Here is a 20,038-nt window from a genome sequence, read left to right on the forward strand (position 1 = left end):
TAATGTTTTTCTAATACTGCTGGCTATGCAAGGCTTCCCGCATGAATCTTCCACTGATTTCCTTCATAACACGCATTTTTCTTTTTCTACATATTATTGCCAGGTGCTGAAGGACTAATTCCTTCTGTTTGCTGATTTGCGATTTGCAGCTCTGAAATAGACCTTCACCTGTACCCGCTGCAGGCTCATTAGTAAGCACTATGTTCCTGCCTCTGCTTTTGAGTTATCGATACCTCTAAAACACAGAAGTACCTTTTTTTGCTGTGAGGGTACAGCCCTGTGCCTGCGTGTGCACATGCACATATGTACACACACACACAAAACCTCCTTTTGATGCCTCATGGAAAGGTCTGTCATGAAGACTGTCCTATCAACCACTTGTCATGAGACTGATTTCAAATATCTTGCAATGGGTATCCCAATCTTTTCTCCTTGTTGCTAAGCATGTTACACAAATGAATGTCACAGACCCTATGTCTGTACAGTGGCACCTGGAAAAGAGCTGCTGAACTCCTAATGTGAATATTGCACAGTTGTATATAGCCTCTAATTGCAATGACACGCAGAAATCCCAGTCAATCAGATTGATTCTCTTGCTGTATAAACAGATTAAGTGATAAGCCCTCTCTGAGAGAAATCATAATATAATAGGACACATACATTATAGGAATCTAGGGTCCATTCGTAGAGCAAAGAAATAAAGCAAAATTAACTTGAGAGAATCATGGTGATTTATGTTTTTTTTTTTGTTTTTTTTTTTTTTTTTTTTTTTTTTCCTTGCCCTACACTAATAAACACTTTGTTGTGATTGGCTTCTGTTCACCCATTTGGGCCAAATCATGTAGCATTCGGGTCTGTCTCTCTGCTGTAGGTAATGCGAATAAAATGCTGGAAATACATGCAAAACGGTGGAAATCATAGAATCATAGAATCATAGAATATCCTGAGTTGGAAGGGACCCTTAAGGATCATCAAGTCCAACTCTTGACACCGCAAAGGTCTACCCAAAAGTATCCTTTTGGGATCAGTATCCTTTCATCAAAATCAGTATCCTTTACATCAAAATACTAAGCAACTTTTCACTATCACAAAGTCACGGTAAATTACTTCTTTCTTTGCAGTGAGAGTGGCAGTTGTAAAGAATTGGTCAGTACTTTTTCTGTTTTGCTGAATAACTGGCAGGCAGATCAATGTTTGTCTTCAAATGGCGTCAGTGCATTAAATACAGCTCTGTAGGTTTTTCTAAAAATTGAAAAATGTAAATGTTTAAAAAAATATTTTTATATGAAATTGTAAATATTCTATTGTTAGTACTTTGGCTTTTAAAATTAGCTGGTGATTTTATAGATGGTCAGTTAATCAGTATTTACTGAAAAATATTCTAACATACCTACAGAGTCCCTATAAAAAACAAGACTCAATATGAATATTCATTCAAATCTAGACTTGTGATTTTTCCCTTTGTAGTCAGATTTTTTTCCTTAAATTTTTTATTTTTTTTATTTGCTTCTGTTACACTTGTTACTTTTTCAGAAGTTTTTTTTTTTTTTTTTTTTTTTTTTTTCCACAGGGGTGAAACATTCCCCACTATAAGTGATCTAAGAAATGCCAGAGAAAACCGGAAACCTTGTGGCAGAGCATATTTTCATATTTTCATCTAGTTTCTGGACCATAGAGAGGCATTTAACTAGGTATAGTAGTTTTGTCCACAACTGGTAGGAACTACAATACTTGGGAGCATTCTGATTGCCTGAAGGTATTAGAAGTGAATTTCCTTGTACAGAGCATTGAATAACAAAACAGTGGACCTTGAGACTTTTTTTCTTCCCATTCTGAATCCTCAGATGTAGGTGAATCAAAGTATCAGTCCTAATGGATCTGGGAGCTTCATTCATATTATGGTAACTTTATAATTAGGAATTTCTACATTGTGTGAATACACTAAACGCTGCCGGTAATGCTGTTGCAGACCTCGTGGGTTTAGGACATTAGCCAAACAAGACTTTTAGGTGCAGGTGATTTTTTTTTTAAGCTCAGATAATAAAAAATTGCTAGAAAGTTTGTATTCTACCCACAAATTGCATCCTACATAAGTGTACACACACACAGATAGAGCAGAGTCTAATATATAAATGCTCAACCTCACACAGCATTGGGTTCATTACACAAATGTGCACGTGTTTCTGTTTGCCATGCGAGTAAAACTTTAATAATTTTTTTACATTTTATTTCAATAGTGCAGTAGTGCTGTTCCACATGATGCCCCTTATTTTTAGGCAGTAGATATTTACTGTAGTGAAATATTTTTAATGGTCTAGGAGAATACAATGTGCAGCATCACCAAAAATTATGGAATCTGTATAGAAATACATTTAAACTGGGTCAGCTGCAGTGCCATGATTAGTAGAAATAGAGCCAAAAGCTGACTCTGGACACTGAGATACTGTTCCCAATTCCATATTGGAAGTTTTCTTGAATTAATGTAGTCATATTTTTTTTTTAAGTCTGCTGTGTATGAGAACGCTGAGATATTATACAGTGGCTATCATTCTTCATCATATTGAATTCTGCACTCCAAATTATATTACCTTTAAAATGTTGCTGACATTTTGCTATTCCGCTATTCTGATTCATACAAGTTTTACACCATAGTATTTAAGCCCATTCTGGTGCATAAAGCAGTATAAGCAGCGCCTACCATTTCTTGTTTCTTCTTCCCTTGCTTTCCCAGGTAAGTGGATTCTGTCAAGTATTTGTTGAGGATTTTTCAAGACAAATGCAGCCAATAGATACTGTTAAAAGTTTACATCAGTGTATGGGAGTATGTATTGGATTTGGAACGGAATGATTGAGATGGGTGATTTTCCTTTGGTTTTGTGGAGTTCCAACTGCTCTTCTATTGAACCAGGAGGAATGTCCTGTCTCCTGTAAGACACCGTTAGCTATCCACCCCTTCCCACACAAGAAAAAGTGCAAATCCAGGCCTATTCTTATATTCCAGTCATAATATTATTATATTCCAGTAATAATTATATTCCAGTAACAATATTCCAGTACTCCAGCACTGCCCTTTTGGGAAGGATCTTGGCTCCAAGTCGTTGAAAATGAGGTTTGCTACCTTGATTTTGTATTGTATGGGAAAGCCAAGGAAAGGAGTGAAAGCTAGCTCTGATGCTCTCGGGATGGCCTGGGCTACTGAGGAGCTGTCCTACAAGGACAGCACCAGGAGTGTAGGGAAGCATCAGCAGATGGCTGATGGCTCTCTGTACAGCACCAGCTTCTGAGTCAACATCATCCATGCGGTGCACTGGGTGCCTGAAAGTGGATGTTGACCATTTTGTTGTATCTTTTAAAAATCCATTACCGCTCCCATCTCCATTTGGCTATGAAAAAGGCTTTTATATACAATTTTATCTAGTCCAGTAATATTAGAATACTGTGTAATTCAATTTTATTTTTTCTTTAATGTCTGGACCTGAATTAATAGGGCATTACTTTTCATCCTGATATCAATCTTGTTCCTTTCATTCAGATCCAAATTCCTTTGTAGTACATGATTTAATTCACTAAAATGAGGTAAAATGAAACCCTGGTCCAAGGAGCATTAAATAACATATTTTTGGTGGCACATATGATAGCAGCAGCCTGCTATCACAAACTGTTTGTGTTTCCCTCCCTCTTTTAGTTGCTTAGAGACTCACCAACTTTTTTCTCTCTCAAGAACTTGCATTGTCCATTGTTTTTCAGTCCTTGCCTTTCAGCCTTAAGGAAAATCAGTTCATCCATTATTAAATGAGATTAGAGAGATTAAAAATACACTTTTACAAAATCAAGTCCTTATGATTTTTTTTTTTTTCAGCAATCCTTAACTCAGACTAGCTTGGTATGCCCTAACTGAGGATCAGTGCCTTCTTTTGTGGCAAATTAGCTTTGATTTGACAGCTGTTTTTGTTTCAAGATCTTACACACACCAGCTTTTCTGCTGAGGCCTGGCTCTTAGGGACAGTTGCACATGCATGGCTGGCTGTGCATCAAATTCTGTAATCCAAAGGGATGCTCCAGGTCATGGTTATTTAAAAAAAAAAAAAGAGAGAGAGAGAGAAAGAAAATAATAATAATAAAAAACACTCAGTCCAAAGAGACGTTGTACAAAAATGTGGCCTTGCATCAAGCAAATGTTTATCAAGTTGGAAAACAAAGGAGTATCTGTCCTTTTCAGACTGTTTCAATTCAATATTCTGCTTTTCTTCATCATGCACACACAACAAAATAAATGGAACTGGGTAGTAGTTTTAGATGGAAAATGAAACTAGAGGATATCTTTTACTGAGGGAAGGGTTTCACTTACGCAGCAAAACGTGTACAGCCTGTGACGTGACCTTCTGTACAGCCTGAGAACTTTGTTAGAGTAGGGTGAAGGTACTTGGATAAATAGAAGGGAAGAGCCTGGACAGTGCATTCCAAGGTGGTAATCCGGCATCTCCAGCCACCTCCAGCAAGGCAGAGGCTGTGCCATTGGCACTCAGAGGGGCAGCCTGTTGAGTCAAGGACACAGGCTGTTCTGCCAGGAGCCAGAGGCTGTGGCTACACTGTAAGTAGTGCCATGTGCTAGGAGAAGAGGCACAGAGCAAAACAGTGTTGAGGACATGATGTCCACACCAAACATGTTTGGCAGAGGTTCGCGTTGGACTAGATCCACTCCAGTTGAGTGAACTAAATGGTTGGGAATGGCTGGAGTGCGTGGGGTGCCCTCGTGGAAACCATCTGATTCCTCCCCTGTGAAAGGCATCCAGGCTGAGCTCAGAGACCTCTCTGCAGTGCAGACCAAGGCATGGAAAATGGGGGTGATGTGGACACTGGCTTCAAAAGAACCCTTCTCAACTGAGCCAAAATGTGAGTTTGAATTTGGCCTCGGGAGGAGGAACCCCTTTGTGGTAATGCCTTCTTTAGTCATCCTGCCAGGTGCTGTGTCTGCATCAGGGGCAAAACAGGTGTTTTTGTTTGTTTGTTTGTTTGTTTACATTTTTTAAGAAAAAAAAATAATATAACTTGTAGTCATTAACCCATCTGCTCTTCTCCCTTGCTTCCAAAAGAATCACATTAGTCCTGGGAGAGTCTGTTCTCCTTTCCAGCTCTGTTCATGTTAATCTGGTAATGCTCTTCTCTGGTCCGATGGCAGTTCCTCTTCCCCAAACACCTGTTCAATTTTCTTCTTCTGGAGCTGTCGAGAGGGTAGACTATTTATTGATCAAGCTGCCTCCTACCCTCTTCATAAAAGTCACTTATTTCAGTCTTGGTGAGGTCTGCAGCCTTGCTCTTCATCTTTGTCTCTGTTCCTTTGGTGCTGCTGGTGTTCCCTTGTTGTAAGCTGGTACCAGGCTCAGCAGTAGCTGGCTTTTCTGCTCCAGACTCACTTCCCCATGCTGGCCCAAGCAATTTTCCACAGCTGACAGTCCTAAGGTGCTATGGGGAAATCCCATCACTCAGGGAATGGGTTCATGCATGTTCTTTGCATACTTTGAAAGACCCAAATGCCTTCTTCTGAAGCTTCTTTTCCCCATCAGTTCTGTTTAAGAATGACAAAGACAAAAGACCTATTTAGGATCTGATGTTGTGATTCTACAGTGTAGAACTCAGATGTAATAAAAATAACTTTAACTGCTCCTAGCAATAACTTTTTCAAAAGAATGTAACCAAAATGTCAGTAAAAATATTGTGGGGCTGACATGATTTCAAATTAATGTTAATATATCTTGATCTGTCTCTTGATTGTAGAAAGGTGCGCACATACATCTAGATTGCAGTAAATTTGTACACTACCACATTCATTTGTGCAAATATATGTGATCATGTAATTACAGTCTGCGTTATTGCAATACAGATGCACAAGGAAGCAGGATTAAGATTGTGCTGTCAGCTTCAATTTGCACCTCCCAGCATCTGAGCATACTGCAATGAAACATTAGTTTGGTGAAGCTTTGCTGCAACTACTAGAACTGGGATCAATGCTCCCCTCTCTTTGGCAAGTCACTGCTATCCTACACTGAGGAATGCTGACCTGGTCATCTTGATCTGTGCATTTGCCCCATGCAGCGCACAGAAATCATTGGGTGAAAGTAATGTCCATGGGGACCATGTTCGCTCATACAGAAAACAGCAGCGTAGCTTCAAAGCAACAGTGGTTAACGAAAGCTGTGACACCAGCACATGTAGCAGAGCATCTTCTGGATCTGGCCATCATTAGTGCCTCTTGCTACAAGAACACATGAAATAGAGTGCCCCCCTAGACACTTTGCAAGGATAAGTTCTTTCCTTGCCCTCATCATTACAGAACTGCCACTTCTGGAGAAAAATATGGACTGGCCCAGCCGTTAGACCTTAATCAAGAAAGGAAGAAGATGTCAGCACTTGATTTTTGCTTGTATATAAAATGTAGCAGGAGGTAGTAATTCAATTCTGTTTAAGTTGAACCATTGTTTACAGACAATTTAGTGTCTACTGAAAGTGTTGGTTAATATGCAGAGACAATAAAGAATATTATTCATAGAGAACATGTTAAAGACATTTTAAAGCAAGGTTGTAATTAGATAATATCGGCACGTGCAAGTTTTATGACTAACATGTCTTTCTAATTTAGTATTCCACTTCTGTCACTTCTTTTTTAAAATCAGGGTTATTACAATTGCACAGAATTTATAATTTGTCCTTATGAAGCTGATACATCTACTCAACAGACCGTGACACATTTCTCTAGACCTGTTGATAGGATCTAAACTATACTTCTTCTGCGTGCTTGAATTTGCCAGCCAAAGTCAGCAGTATGGAAAGGGACAATCATGAGTCCTTTACCATGAAATTTTGAAATGATTTAATATTAGAAAAAAATAAGAAGGGGGATCCTGTATCAGGCCACTATGTTATGATAGCATATACAGCTTTTCACATACACATTACCATCTGATTTTCAATCTCACTGAAGAACATTACAGATGGTTTTTGTCAGGTCTTCAAGCACTTGTCTTTCTCTTTTCTTTCTTTATACAGTCATAGTTATATTCAGATTTTTATCAGTGTTTTACTTAGGAAATGTGCTGTTAGATATTTCTAGCCAGTTTAGCTATAAATGAAAAAATGAGAAAATAACATCCCAATAAACTTATTATAAAAAAAAAAAAAAATCATATCAACAGTGCTTAGGCAAAACAGTGCTTTTGATTTATATTCGTATGTCTCACCTGTGCAGTGATGATGCAAAGGGACAAAGATCAGAATTTGCAGAGACAGAGTATGCTGGCAATCATTTTCACAAGTGTTTATGTAAACTTCTCAAGAATTTCCAAAGGACTTCCATTCTCACCGTTCGAGAAAACTATGCTCTTTAAAACAGCATTGTGTTGTGTATTCAGAGCCTCGCTATCATTTATGAAACTTATTCATGAAACTTTAACTTCTGCTTTTTCATAAAATAATTATTAGTGTCCTAATGTTACTGGCAAACAGAGTTGGTAAAATGTCGTGCGTATATAGCCTTCCTATTCAAAAAGCAGTCTCGGAAAGATAATATTTGATTGACTATATATGAGTAAATCTACTATTTCAGACATCATTGCTGAACATATTTTATGCAAAACTATTAAAACGCGAGGTTCTTTTAAAACAAAGATAGGCCAAAGCATCAGTAATTATAAGAGTCTTTATGCAGGTTCACAGCAGTACAGCAGTTCTCTTTCATTTGATAATTACCTTGTTAAGCTAGTGTCCAGCCAGCTCTGTATCTTTTTAAGAAAAATAATCTGCTCATTAATTCATGGCAGAGCTCCAGCACTCCTCATCAAAATATTGGTTTGGAAATTTAACGGAGTTTTAGATTTTCTGGACTGAAGTAAGCAGCCCCGTCTCAGATTCACTCTGGATCAATTGACACTGTCTTTTTCCATTTTATCTTTACTTGTATTTTAATTTATGCCATACTTAGTTGCCTGTATTTGAGTAAGTTCTGCCCAGTGCTACATAAATGGCAAGAACTCCCAGCTTCAGTACAAATTGAAAGAGTACATGATGTTTTCGTGCCTAGCCATTTCCCCTCTTTATTTGTTAAAATAATAAAAAAGAACACTATATATCACCTTTTTAATTCCTCACATATTTTTCAGACTAGAGAGAGACATGGTTCACATTGCAGAGATGTCAGATAACACAAGAATCTTTTAACAAAACATGCAAAAGTTTCCTTGGATGATGCGAGACAAAGTGTAGAAGTTCCCTTGGATGATAGGAGAATGGATACACATCCTCAAAGGAAGTTTCTTCCTTTCTTTGATATTTCACATGTAGCTCAGATTTGTTTTGTGGGATTGCTGAGAGCTGTTGACAGACTTAGATCAGTGGAAACCTTTCTTAAAAGTTACATTTTCTTCTTTCTCTTCCTCTAGATGAAATCTAACTTCCTGTTTCAGATCTTAGGTGCCTGGTGCTTACTGAGAATAGCAACCATCAGATTTATCCTGTTTCTGAACTAGCGTAAATATAGTCGTCTACAAAGACAGCAATAATGAATCTCAGCTAATATCCTGTTTATTCTTACAGTGCTTTTGTATAGATTCCTTTGCTGTCACTGAGGATGCTTTTATGATTTCTGTAATGTATTTCTCTTTCAAAACAGCACAGAAGCTTTCATCTGCCTGCCATCATTACTATTTACAATTGCAGTGGCACTGAAGATGATCTTTCTCAAGTTTCCAATCCACAGTATTTTCTCAGGCGCTTCAAAACTGCCAGAAGTTATCTCAGGGATAATACATTTAATATAGACTATTAAATCTGATGCCTTGAATTCCTCAAGACATGTCAGGAGTGACTCAAGCTCTTATTTGTTTTCCCACAGACCACATGAGAGCATCCTTTTATTTGAAATCAACCCAATTTTATCCATTGCCAAAAGAGCAATGAAAATTAGTTCAGGATGGCTGAAAGGTCATAAGATACATTGCTAAAGGTATATCTCATCAGAGTCCTCCACCCAGCGCTCTAGACACGCTGCAGAGTAGGAAAGTCTGATTTTCTACTTAAAGCAAAATACATTAAAAAAAAAAAAAAAAGGATGGGGGGGTTGGGTAGTGGCGTTTCAATGCTTTTGCTTAACGTGACATTTTAAGTAGTCCATTCGTTTTTGTCTTTGTATGCTTTCCCATCCTGACCTCGTGCATAATCTGTGAATGTGAAGCTGGGAGAGGGCGGGAAGGGGCCCTGGCCTGCTGCATCCCCCGCACGAAGCACTCATTACCCTGAGCAGCTCCTAAGCTGTCAGTGCGCAGTGCCATGCTACGTGACATCCAAAAGTGTCTCTTTGCAACCTCTGGGACTAATGTAATCCCATGTGGAGGGAAGGCTGAACTGGCTCTAACAATCTATCCATGCCTCCTGGTAGGAAGCACCCAGCAGTTTTTCCCATTCAGGAAGCTTTACGGAGCCTTTCTTCCCCTCACTGCACGCTTGCACGTTTCAAGGTACAAGGATACTTGAGATGCTTAGGAAGTACCACTTTACTGATTCATCCCTCCCAGCTGAGCCATCTGTTAAAGTATAGTTGCGTTTATCTAGTTTTGTGGGGTTTGTTTGTTTGTTTGTTTTCTAATTTTGGTTAAATTAAGAAAGCACATGTAAAACTCAGTTCGGACCTTCCTTCCACGTTCAAATAGCAGCACAGGATTTTACTGAAGATCACACTAGTTTCCTTTGAAGTTTGGAGATGCTGCTATTTCTTTGAAGTTTGGTGGGACACAGGCATTCTTCGTTGATGTTATGCTTCTGGAGGTTAAAAAAAAAAAAAAAAAAAAGCTTCATCAGGATTGAGGAGGATGCCACAAAAGGAATCCAAAATTAATCTCAGAAAATGTCTCGGTTTACAAATGTGACACAAAACTCAGTTGGGAACAGTTTTCCTATTGTTGTTTCCATTTGGACATCAGAGCTCCTCCAAGCTCTCAATTTCTGACACTTGCTTCCCTCCTCTCCAGTGCGTGAGAAGAGTCGGCGGGGGCCCTAACACGGGCAAGCTCTCATTCTAGCTGGAGCTCGAGGTGCCCTGCTGGGGCTGGCCAGGGAAGCAGGGGACATGAGACCCCAAGGGGCACTCATACTTGGTATGAGGGACAGTGAAGGGCTGTAAGTGTTTGTAATGTCTGCCAGTGGGGTAAACCCTGGAGAAGGAGGTAGGAGAAAAACAGATCCCAAATATTTATTTCTGTGTGTATCTTTCTAGGATGTACTTGAGGCTCAATATTTGGCTTATAACAGATGTGCGAGGAAACTTAGCAAAACGATGATCCTCCCCAGACTGTTGTGTTGTTGTTTTTTTAAGTAAACGTCAAGATGTTTTTTTTTCTTAATGTCATTTTTGAGGGCTCTGAGATATTAACTCTTGTGAAAGGCAATACAGTGTGCTGGATAAGTAGTATTCTAAAAACTCTGAAAATAATGAGTCCAAGATGAATTGCCATGCTCTCGTTGTATGTAGATGCTTGCAAGAAAACGCAAATCCTCTGAGTTATAATTCCTGAACTTTCACTACAAAGTCAGATTTTTTCTTTTGACCACCCTTTCTAAAGCTTTGGACAAGACACTGCCTAGTTACAAAATTATTTCTGTAGTTAACCTTTTCTTTTACTATAACTTATTTCAATTATTCCTGTCCTATTGCCACCCTTGCCACATTTTGCCGGTTTTGGAGTGAAAGCACTGAAATACTATGGGGACTGCTATTTTCTCAGGGTCAGCAAAATTGTCAAATAACCACGCTAAGTTACTTATTATTCTAAGGGATCCAATATGATTTTAAGATCAAAGTCAGTGAGGTCTAGCTGTGTAAGCAGAAGCTGGAAAGCCTCCATGATCTAAACTGGACATCTTCTGAGTTATGTATCACCATACAATGCAAAGCTGATATTTTTCTTTTGCTGTAAGCATTGCTTCTGAGCAGAATTCTGAGAAGAATTCATGGAACTTGTACAGGCAAAAATCTCTCTCCCACATTGGCATCATTAATCCTGCATTTTCTACAGCAAAATACAAATTAATTTTATGTAGCGCAGAGCTAAAAATCAAAGGTAATAAAACCTTGCAGGTTACTTCTAATCTTCTGTGGCATGTCTGACTGCATCACATTAGCAATGGAGAAAAGACAGTTTCCATTTCAGCACACAGTCTTTGTCGGCTTTTTATCATATAACCTCTTGTTTTTATGAGGAAAATTACCATGCGCTCATTTATTTTGTCTCTGCCACTTTTATCATCTGGTAGGTGAAAAATTCTGTTTCAGGGATCCCTGTTCAATAGCTGTTCTGAGAATTTGTGCTCTTACATACTTTTTTGAGCGTTATTTTTCTTCTTTAATTTATAAACAAAAGCTACAATAGATAATACTGTGCAAACAAGGTATTGTAGGCACTAAATAGAGCTGCTGACCGTTGCTATTATTTGTGACTGGAGATATACTTCAACAAGTGGAGAAGGTGTAAAAGATGCAGCCAGCAAAGGATCAAATTCTTGTCTACTCAGAGCGTGAATGTTATTTCAGGTAAGATTTGTTCTGTTGTACAAGACCAGGTGCCTTCTTCGATTGCCTGTCCTAAACGTTGCGGCACAGCGGAGATTGCCCAGGAGATGGGTCTCCAACAGCTCAAACTGGATGCCTTTACATGTGGGCAGGGAGCTCCCAGGCTCATCAGAGAGTTATCTTCTGCCCTAATCAACTGCAAACACTTCCTAGTTGCCTCTCTTGGAAATAGATGTCCATCCACATCCCAGATAGCATTAGGGGTGAATTTTGGTCATCACAGTTGCAATGAAGTGTTTGTCTTCACTTGCAATACCAGTCCTATTTATGTTAGGTATCTGCATGTCTGATTGCTGAGGCAGTGCTTTAGTGTTAGACTGCGAGGATGATGAGCATGGACAGCAGGTTTCAAAAACGGGTTCCTAGAATATCTTCTAGAACATGTATTTAAAGCCTTAGAAAATTGCCCTCATTTTCAAAATACCAAACCACAGAAGTTTCTACAAAAGTCAGTGAAAGATACTTAGAGTTACTGGTGTGGTTGAGGGGAGGATTGCCAAAGGCACACAGAGGAAATAAATGCCACATGCACATGATGAGCTACTCTGAGGTTAGGTGGCTGATGCCACTACTCCATTCAAATGCAGACTTGGATATCGAAGCACATTCTGAGAGCAAACCTGTGTCATAGAAGAAGCTTGTCTTGCAGATGGCCAGCATTTTCACCAGTCAAGTTTTTAGCATCCAGGATAGCCGTGGTCTATGTTTCCATATCTCTTATAGGTGAGAAGGCCTCTTCAAGGCAGAAGATAAACGCTGGTGTCTCCGTTACCAGATGTCTGATAGAAAAGGGCAGTGCTTGTTCAATCACATGGCAGTTGTGCACTGGATTTGTGAGGCTAAACAGTTAGTGATTCATAGCTGTCTCATTCTGAATAGGAAAGGTAACCTGCTAGGTCCTTGTGAAAGACGGAGAATCCTCCGTATCACCACTTCATTCATATCTTTCTAGGTATAGTGACAGCCTTTATAGACCGCATCATCTTGTCTGCGTCTGTCATTTGTCTTGTAACTGTTAGGTATCCGTATATACATGGCTAAAGAAATATAATTGAATGAATTATACAATAATTTTATTAGCTGACATGAAAATCTTCTACACTTCTTCCCCTAGAGAAATACCATGACATTTGTGTAGATATGAATTAAAAATGCCATATAGATAGGTTCTGGACTTTGAACTCTGTTGAAAACGGAATATATATAGCTGTCAAAAACAGTCACAAAAAACTAGGCAGCGAGGAGGCAGATCTGTCATTCAGACTGATTGGGCTTACATACATTCACCACTCTCAGCATCTTGCACTATGCAGCATTTGATCGTCCAGACGGCTTTATCAACTGCTCAGCTGACAGAAGTCCATTGAAAATTGGCCTAACGGCGTGGGAATTACCTTGCTGTGATTCCGCTGGCACCTGAGGGCAGCTGTTAAAGGCTGAATCTGATTCCTCTCAGTGCTCATGTCAAACTAAGCAGATGTTACTTCTGTTTTTATTTGGGTTATCCGATTATTCATTTAACAGAAATTGCCAAATAAAAAACCCTGACAACTTCTTTTAGCTAAAGAGAGTAGAATTTGCTGGAATGCAGCGTTTACTCCTTCTCCAATGTCACTTTCGCTTCCATTTGTTTAAGATACATCTCCATGTTCAACTAAGTTTAGTTTCCTCAAACAGCTGGTTGTCTGTGCTGCTTCAGAAGCAAATGAGGGTTGAGCCTGCACTTTATGTAATGTCCAAAAAGGAGCAGAGAAAATTGAAACTGGGAGACCTTATTTCCTGGAAAAATTCTACAGATATAAGTGGTTTTGATCAATTGAGTAGATTTTATTTTGATATTTCACAATCTCCCAACTTCTGTGGCTACTTCTAAAGTGCTGTTCTTGCTGTTTACCAGCACGCTTTTCAAGGAGTGAGGACTTTTTGCATTGGTGGCTTCATCTCCATTTTCTGTCCTTTGCTGTTCTCAGGATCAACCACCGGCTGGCGGGGAGCGCACCGTTATTTCTCACTACCCCATACTATGCAAACTGTGCTGCCTTTGTGTAATGGGTGAGGCTCTTAATATGCAGCTAAATTAATAGAAGCTAAATAGCAGGCTGCGTTTTGTGTGTTACAAAAGTTAAAAGTTGCACACGAAGGGAAATGCTCATGTTCTTCTGACCCCGCAGCCACAGCTATGAGTGCAGGACTCGCTATGCTCAGGCCCTCATCGAAGAAGCACCTTTCTCCGTTCAGCAATCAGAAATCAGTGTGTTATTTTAAGTGCTGTACTTTTGTTCTGTATTCCTTGCATGTGTATGTGCATATTTTCAAGAGACTAAAATCATAATTCATGTCTGCATTTTTATTTATAAAGCAAAGGCTTTGAAAATTTTAATGTGCACAGCATGAAGAGGGACATGTAAGCCTCCCTCTCAGCACTACTGATGGTGTAAGTCTAACTTTCTAGTATTTAGCTCAAATCTGTAAGAAATCATTGAAATCAGGGAATGTGATGGCTGATAGTTTAATCTTCTGAGAGGAATTTCATCCTGTGGGGAAGAGTTCCCATTTTAAAGAAGGAATTTAGGAGGTGAGACCTGAACCCAAGCTCACATTTGGATTCCAGTGCTGTAACTCATTGGCTCGGGACTAGTTGCAAGAATAGATTTACACCCGCGTGAAATGAGTATTAGTCCTCTCATGCCTGACTCCAAGTGTGATTGTCTAGAGTGGTTGAGGAAAACTCGTCCGGATAGGTCTAAATCAAATAATAAAAATTGCTTTGTTTTCCTGGAACAATTGGCAGGGAACTGGAACTGGTTACATCTCAGCCAATCTCCCAAATCCCAACCAAGTCCCATTGCCTGCTAGAAGAGCTCAGACATGAGTTTATCATCTGTGACCACTTCTCTTGTTCTGGGTTACACTTGGGGACTTGAGTTATCTACAAGGAAATGACAAAAGCATCCCTATGTACTGTAGTTCATTTCACAAGGTCTCTGAAATAGATTACGTGAGTGCAAATATTTGTCAGGACTGGTCTTGGCTATTCACTGATTTTTAAAAATTGCACGACTGTCGTACTGCTTCCCTAGGTGCTAAAAATCAATGATAATGCCAGAGTACTTCGGTCATTGTTATTTTAGAAAATCCCTAATCAAAACAAGTATAAGTGCTGATGTGTGCTCAGTGGTGGAGTTTTGTGTGTTCCTTGGAAAGATGATAGTCCCTGGAGAGAGAGGAAAGGATTAGAAATGATAACCACTTTTTAAATACATCAGCTTGCTCATGTGTGTGGTGTTTTTTATCAGCTTTACAGCAAAAGCTTCATTTGATTTGTGCAGGGATGTGGATAATAAGGAGAGAGGCCAGCGAGCCGATTTTTATAGTCCGTTTGTAGCTTAAACAAAGATCTGGGATTTTGCGGATAAAGACCAACTGAAATACAGCAGATTATGCAGCTTTGGGTTTTTTTCAAAGATTTGTTAATTTTTTTTCCCCACACAGCCTGATTTTCATGAGTCTGCTCCACATGAAAATGAGGAGTTTTATAACAGAATTTCGTACAGAACTTCATCAAATCCTGCTCCTTGACTGTGGCCGACCCTTTGTATCAGGGACTGTGCCTGCTCAGGCACTGTTGCATTTGTGCTAAACACGATTTGAACTTATACCACCACGATATTAGCAGGCGCCGTTCTCACTGCTGAAATGCCGCTGTTCTGGCTAAAATCCCTGGAGTCAAACAAGAGGTGGAGTAAGCTGCTGGCTTCTCTTGAAGGTGGATATAAATAAGTGGCATGGCTTCAGTTTTGCTGTGCCACAGGTAGAAAGTCTGATGGAAACCGCGCTGCCTTGTCTGCTGTACAGGAATGGCATGAGCCGCCCTGCCAGCAGGTTTTCCAGCAGAGGCAGAAGTAGTGTTTTCCCCTTCCTCATTTAATTTCTTGTGAGCATTGTAGGTTTTATGCTCAGGTTAGGATCACCTGAATGCCAAGCAGCTTCTGGTTGCTGAGAGCTAAGGGGGAATTGCTGTTCCAGTGCCAACGCCACGGCTCTTGCACCTCCTCTGCCATCACAGCCTGCTTTCTTGCAAAGCCCAGCAAGATGCCTTCACAGCAGAGCTGAGATCTCCCGCACTGGACATGAGCTAGAAGTGCAAAGAACCAGATAAATAAAAAGCATCGCAGAGGTGCTCTGCGTGAAATTATCTGCATTGTTTTAAAATGCACAGCAGAAAGATAGGCATGTGCAAGGCAGCAAAGCAGGACAGTGTTTCAGTTCAGCAGTACTGTGCCTTTACTTATTCTGATGAAGTTTTTTTGTCCAGTGTTGGAGGAAATGGATTTTTCAAATTCCTTTTTAGCTTGGCCCAGAGTTTAGCTTCATTCAGAAACCCGACATGGATCTGCTGGTCATAGTTATTTTCAAATTCCAGAGGAAACAAAGATAGGAATAGATTCATGTTTCTCTGCAGCACTTGGAAAACAACCACTATTTCATCAACCCAGCGCATGACCACCTGGAAAATCAGTAGCCTAAAAATTCACTGAACAAAGCTGGATCTGCAGGGAATGTTTCTACTGCAGGGAAAGCTGCAAGGAGCAGCTCAGCAACATCCGTGCAGGCAGCATGATGTAGTGGGCAGAGCTCGGGCAGAGCTCCGGGGGAGCATCGGGAGACATGGGGCTCAGCCGCGGTGATTTGTAAAACGACCAAGGGAAGGCTGTTGACTTACATGTTTTAATTTTTCTGATACGTGATTTATACGCTTTACATTTTCAATGAACCAACCTTTAAATTCTAAAGCTGGAAATAGCAAATTGAAAGAGGTGGCACAGGCAAAACAGAGCATTCTTAAATAAACGAGAGCTACTTGTAGAAAGATTGAAGCAGCTGTCAGTGACTTAGAACAGCTCAGGGACAGGAGCTGATTTTGCTCTTAATAGCTAGACTGTCCCTAGTTTTAGAAGACTGCCAGATATTTTCATCTTATGTTTGCAAATTTGCCATCTTGGCTGTAGTCTTATCATATCTCATGTACAACTGAACACCCTGATGTGAGATTTCAGGGGAAGGCTCAGCCTGAGTGATCAATTACTGCATATTCGATCTGTAAAGCACTTTGGGTTCTTAGTGAGGTTAAGATGCTGTCCGGGTTTTCTGGTACTAAGGGTCAGACTCTGAGACTAGCCCTCATATTAGCTAGTACCTAATCTTGCATCAGCTTCAGTGGGGATATGTGTTGAATGTGATATTATTAACCAAGACTTAAGGTAGCTGATGTATTTCTCAAAAGAATACACATGAGTATATAATAGATATTGTTTAAAAATGTTTTTTTCTAAGCTCCTTGGTACACATAAAAAGAACAAGCAGAAGAAATATTCAAAGCTTTCAGAAAAACAGCTCTTAAGACCTACATTTCCAAATAATCAATAAATGTGTTGTATTTTGCAGCGTGCTTTTGAATGGTACCAGGCTGTGAATTTAGATCATGTTTAGTCCTCCTGCGGGTGTCTGGCCACAAACATAGTTCTGAATGAGCTGCTTTTTATTTGGCTGATTTTGAAAGCACCAAAGTAGTGCGGCTGCTCTTGGGGGACTGGCAGCCTATTACTGTCTTCGGTGGTATCTGGCCTTCTTCCGCCTCAGTAGGGTAAAGTCCATTTAACAGCCTTTTTTTGCTATACAACAAATGTAATGTTTAAGTTATAGTAGTACATCTGTCATGAGATGTTCAGCTATAGGGCAAAAATTACTAAAGGGAGATAAATTTTGGTCCCTAGGAGGCAGATAAAATAGAAAGCAAGGTAAGACCATCTGATAAAAACGAAAGAATTAGTATCAACAGGATAATGATGGTTGTGTAAGACAATCTCTGCATTACTGTGACTTTCATACAGCTGGCCATTGAAATCCAGGCTCGGGTTGTGAAGGATACATGAAGGCATATTTTGGGGACTTGATCCGACGGGAAGAACAGCTGCATTGGGAACAGCCCCCCCAGCACTGGCTGCAGCCCCAGACCAGAGAGGGGTTTGGTATGGCTGTGTTCATGGCATAGGACCTGAAACAGAAGCATATGGCACAGCTCAGGATTTTCTTTTCTTTCCTTTTTTTTTTTTTTTTTTTTTTTGTTTCTTTGTTTCTTTGTTTTTTGCAACAAGAGAGGCCAATTCAGGCTTTTCAACTGCCCCTACCATGCAGGGTGAGGAACCCCCTGCCTCAAGCCAAGGAGATTCTCCCCATGACTGATTTTTGGGTGGTCCTTTGTGGAGCCAGGAGTTGGACTCGATGATCCTTGTGGGTCCCTTCCAACTCAGGCTGTTCTGTGATTCCGTGACACAAAGTTGTTAGGCTGCTACCAGTGGGAATTAATTATTAGCACATTAGCCTTGCTGCTAGCCAGAAGGTTGTCACATAAATCCATTTTTTATTTAAAAAGTGGGTTACCTTGGCCCAGCCCAGCATGTTGACTTGCTTAGGAGCCCCTGGAGGTGTCTGGGTACTTGCCCTGGCCGGCAGAGGAGGCTCTCTGTGTCCCCTGCATGCCAGAAGCAGAGTCAGGCAGCGGTAGCAGTGTCCTGTGCTTCTCAAGTGCTGCTTCCAAGAGTGCCAGTCAGCAGTAACTCCTTTCTGCTGTCTTACCTCGTAGTTTCTTGCATTCCATTGATCTGCCCGGCACTTCAGAAATGGTAGAAACATGACCTTTCCATGAATTTTTAACATAAGGGCCCTTATCTTGCAAACTCGTCTGCCTCTGAAAACCCCAGAGTACTAAAGTCAGAGCAGCTGATAGGGTAGTAAGATTTGTTAGCAGAGATCATCCTGAATCTGGCAGGGCTGGAGCCTAAATACTTTCTCATTCTTTTAGAATTGTCCAACGATTTAGGATTTTTGTTTTTAACGTATTAAGCAGAATCAAAATTTTCAGCTGTGCTTTGTTTTAACTTTCTAACCATATAGCAGTTATTTCAACCTGACTTTCTTAGTGTATAATGTTAATTTTTAATGTTTCAGTTTACAATTTGGAGTAAGATTTTATGATGTTCTATTACTGTACATCAATTTGACAAGATTCTGCTATTAAAGTTAAATGTTTTAACACACATTTGTAGTTGGAAGCAATCTCTGTTATTGAAGGGTTGTTTAGCGATAAATACAAGCTGAAATGAGTAAATTTTATCTGTTGTGAAAATAGTCTATCATTGTTAAACAGAACTTCTATTATACACATATTATTTACTATTATTTGAATTTAAAAGAACAATTTATTTACATTACAAACTGTAAATTTAATTTACTGTTAAACAGTTAAATTACAGCATTTGTGAAGCTAAGCTGCCAGTAATTTGACCGTAAATATATGCGATTTCTTCCCGAATGCTTTATACAAAACATTATGAAAATGCATAAATTACAGGCACCCAGAGAGGGAGTGCAATTCAAGCTCTCCTAATTTTTATCTGAAAATCTATCCGTTTTCAGCATTAGAAAGTAAGATGCAATAATGTATTCAGAGTGAAAGAACAAGGGATTCTGATGGCTTTCAGCGTCTAACACCCTTCTTAATGCTTCTAGGGTTTGATCCTTTAAGATATCATCTTGAAAATCATTGTGAAGAAAAGCTACTATAATGTATGTGATACAATGCATCTGGTATCTGCCTCCGTGCATTTTTTTTTAACTGCCCTTTTTTCAAGTGCCTTAAACTCATAGGTATTTTTGAACTGGTTTCCATAGTCAACAGTTACTACTGACAACAGTTTTCATGTAATTCGCCAAGGTCTCGGTCCAGCAAGGTGCTGTCTGCTCTGGTACCGATCTCAGAAAGGTTTCCTCAGCCTTAACACATGTGCACATCTCTGCTCCGTACTGACTGAGCTGGGAAAAGCTCCCTGCTGCTGGATCTGGGGAAGGAACAGCCTCACGGAGAGCAAAACAAAAGGTGTGTGTGAGCCCTAAAAATGACGGAGGTCTGAATAGAGGCTCAAACCCTTCCTCGATGTCCATTCAGACTTCCAAACCAGAGGCCTTCAGTTCAAATTGATGCTTGGCACTCCTGGATGACAGCTGGTGCTCTCATGGTTGTCTTCCACCACATAAACATCAGCAACACCAGTCAGGCCGCTGACAGGCCTAGTCAGGTGGCAGCCCTGGTTTTTAATGAGTTAGTGATAATTTGTAAGTTCTTAGTGTGACGTTGCTGTTGTTGGATGTTTTCTTCATTAGTTTTCTGGTACCACGGGACATACAGAACATGCATTGGTATCTGCCGCCACTGACATTTCATTTACGTGATCTGGTTGATCCTGTGGAGACCTTAAAAGTCTTGCTCCTTCTCAAGCCTAGGAACTTAAAATTTGCATTTACTTGTCTTAGTCGTGCGCTCTGGGTCTGGTCTTGAGTTTTTCTGGTGCTGGTTGGATCCCTTGT

The 20,038-nt window shown here is 39.9% G+C and overlaps 1 protein-coding gene and 2 long non-coding RNA genes across 15 annotated transcripts in view; 2 read left to right on the forward strand and 1 right to left on the reverse strand.

Moving 5' to 3' along the window:
• Window positions 1-8,913, reverse strand: part of LOC118165693 — a 33,119-nt gene extending 24,206 nt beyond the window's left edge. For both annotated transcript variants that reach the window (XR_004750180.1, XR_004750181.1), the window contains exons 1-2: window positions 8,883-8,913; window positions 908-1,015 (exon numbers count right to left, since the gene is read on the reverse strand). This is a non-coding gene — a long non-coding RNA (uncharacterized LOC118165693). The remainder of the gene's footprint in view (window positions 1-907; window positions 1,016-8,882) is intronic.
• The window catches only part of LDB2 (LIM domain binding 2), a 367,641-nt gene that overhangs the window by 233,776 nt on the left and 113,827 nt on the right, over window positions 1-20,038 (forward strand). The window lies entirely within an intron of this gene.
• Window positions 951-11,610, forward strand: LOC118165692. Its single transcript, XR_004750179.1, has 3 exons — window positions 951-1,010; window positions 2,010-2,015; window positions 11,600-11,610. It is a non-coding gene; the product is annotated as an uncharacterized LOC118165692 (long non-coding RNA).

Source organism: Oxyura jamaicensis, chromosome 4 (assembly GCF_011077185.1).
Source record: "Oxyura jamaicensis isolate SHBP4307 breed ruddy duck chromosome 4, BPBGC_Ojam_1.0, whole genome shotgun sequence".
NCBI classification, from domain to species: domain Eukaryota; kingdom Metazoa; phylum Chordata; class Aves; order Anseriformes; family Anatidae; genus Oxyura; species Oxyura jamaicensis.